Source organism: Engraulis encrasicolus, chromosome 12, assembly GCF_034702125.1.
Source record: "Engraulis encrasicolus isolate BLACKSEA-1 chromosome 12, IST_EnEncr_1.0, whole genome shotgun sequence".
Classification (NCBI taxonomy): Eukaryota; Metazoa; Chordata; class Actinopteri; order Clupeiformes; family Engraulidae; genus Engraulis; species Engraulis encrasicolus.
The window spans coordinates 53,522,464-53,525,460 of NC_085868.1; positions in this window are offsets into that span (position 1 = coordinate 53,522,464).

The following is a 2,997-nucleotide window of genomic DNA, read 5'->3' on the forward strand; positions in this document are numbered from 1 at the left end:
CTACCATCTGTACAGTAAAATGTTCAGGGAGGCCTATTGTGCTCAGGATGGGGATGCAATGGAGGAAGACCTGAAGTGCAGACTGGATGACTTCAACAAGGGGAGGTCTGCTCGAAGATGGCGGAGGACGGACAACTGGTGGTGGTAGTATGTGCTCCTTTAATGAAGAGGGTACACTCCTACGTGAAGCAGAGTGGGGAAATGGTTTTCCTGGACTTCACCGGAAACTGTGACCGCCAGAACCACCGGCTGTTTCTGCTTTTGACCCACTGCTCTGCAGGTGGGTTGCCACTGGGAGTAATGGTGACCACCAAAGAAATTCAACAGAAGAACAATCTCTCGGGGGGGGAAATGCATTGGCCACGGTGTAGTACGGGGGCGTTGCCTGAGGACACGAGTGGATGGGAAATTAACTCCCTTGCGCATGGTCATTGGTCAGTGGGTGTGATGTAGAGGTGTCGTTCATGAACGAGACGGCTCTTTTGATCGGCTCCCTGAAGTGAACGATGGGAACCGGATCACAGCTGGGGGAGCCACTCGACCGTTATTTCGTTCATTTTTCATTCATTTTAAGCACGTGACCTCGACCAGAGTAATTAAATTAAGGAAAAAAAGAGAGAGGCAAAAACGGTCTAATCAGTTGTTGTTTGGACAAAATTACCTTGAGGTAGAGTCAAAATATTGCATTTTGAACACTGAATAAATCATTTTTAAAAGAGCCAAAAGAGACAGTTTTTTGAACGGCTCTTTGAAAGAAATGAGCCACTAAGATCCGGATCCCGTAAAAGAGCCATAAATCCCATCTCTAGTGTGATGGATACAATTTCCATACTCCCTTGCGCATGGTTTGTGGGGGCGACACCATAAGGGGTCTGACACACCAAGGCGGTAAAGCGGCGCGGAACGGCCGCGTTTTTTACCGGCGTCAGTGAAAATACATTGAAACCTATCTGTCCTTACACACCAACCGGCGGTAGTCGGGCGTCAGCGGCGCGGGAGCCGGCTCCGCGCCGCGCTGGATTTGGAAAATAGAACTCGAGCGTATTTTTCACGCCGGCGACCGGCGGTGTCTCATTCAAATGAATGGCAAAGTAGCATGCTAGCTTTGGCTGTGGGGAGGGTTTTGAATGGGACTGGCCGCGCACGCCGACGCTGTCAGTGTGCAAGGCAGAGAAAAGCACGCCGGCCAAAACTAAGCAGAAAGACCGCGTCCGCCCTGCGACCGTTCCGTTCCGCCTTGGTATGTTTTGGCCCTAATGGATAATTTGTGGCCAAATTAACGGCAGCTGTTGGTCAGCAGTAATTGCTGGGGGTGATTAAGGACAGCTGACAAACATTCATGCTGACTTAGGACCTGTTCCACACTCCGACCCTCGTGGAAGTGTCATTGCTCATTGCATGCTTCCCTGATGCTTCCAATACTGACCGTAGAAGAAAAATAAAATTTCCATACTCCCCTCGCCATCATTTCGTACTACGCTGTTACCGTAAATCCTCTAATATTGGCCGGGGCCTGTATTTACTCAAGTGAATCTTGAACCAGGCCAGAATTAGAGACAGGCCTGTATTCCTATTTGAGCAAAACTGACTACCAGTGGAATTAATAAAATCATGTGTCTACCATATTCTGAACCAATAAAATACTTGGTTCATTTATTGAAAAGGTAGGCTACAGTTACCATAACAGTTACGGTATGGTGCGAGTGACTAGGAGATCATCGGTCCATTTACTCACGAGGCGTGTGTCCCTCCCTCATTTTGTTGTTCCTCTCCTTCTCGCCTTGAGCTTATGGACACGAGATGGGGCAACATCATTGACATTGACGGACGTATTTCCAATATCTGCGGCTGTTTCACTTCCTATTTTATTCCAGACTTCGAAAGGCAAACTGTTTCTTGCTGCAGCCAAATGTCGGAGAAATATACATGCAATTTCTGTTGTTTCCGGTCCGTAGCCTGATGTGAAGCACGTAACTGAAATGAATGTTAAGCGAGGTAGCCAAATTATTGTCTAATACTGTAGCGTGCCCCCTATTTTTCCTCCACTGGCAATGCATAGTAAAAGTTTGACCGCCAAATGCATTTACGACGAGGGCCCTCACAACTTTGCAACCCAGGCAAAGTATCTTTCTGTATGGGCGCGCTCCCTCTGCCTCTGGCTGTATTCTGGGCTTGTGTTGTTGCTATAGGTTACCCACGCGTCTGCAAGAAAGCTAGATAAGCTGACAGAAGCGGTCGCTCTCGCACAGCTGATTTAATAACTGGTCTTTGTCGCGTGCACCGTTTGTTTTATAGTAGCAAAGGAGTCCTTTTTCGGAGTGAGGAACTATGTCTAATGTCATCCAGCTTAATGATTAGGCTACAGTTGTGGATTTTGAGAACAACGTGAGATATCCGGTAAAAGGAGGGAAACAATCATGGATTCTATTTTTAGACCCGGCCTGTACAAGAGACCGGCCCCAATTTACCTCCGCCGACAGAGAGACCGGCCAATATTAGAATCCCGGCCAGTATTGGAATACAGGCCACAATTAGAGGATTTACGGTATGTGACATGAGTAAGGGCCAAAACATGCTAAGGCTGAACGGAACAGTCCCGGGACGAACGTGGTCTTTCTGCTTAGTTTTGGCTGGCGTGTTTTTCTCTGCCTTTCACACTGACAGTGTCGGCGTGCGCGGCCAGTCCTATTCAAAACCCTCCCCACAGCCAAAGCTAGCATGCTACTTTGCCATTCATTTGAATGAGACACCGCCGGTCGCCGACCTGAAAAATACTTGAGTTCTATTTTCCAAATGCAGCACAGCGCAAAAAGAAAATGGGCTTGCTGAAAAGTCGCTAGATGACGTTACGAATGAAGTCACAATGTCACGCACGGCACGCTGATCTACAGAAAACGTGCCCACATGCCTTCGTCCACAGTACAAATGGGCAGTGCTAGCTACTTTTTGGAGAGCTAATCAGCAGCCCTGCTTAACCGTGGGAAACATTTCTGACAG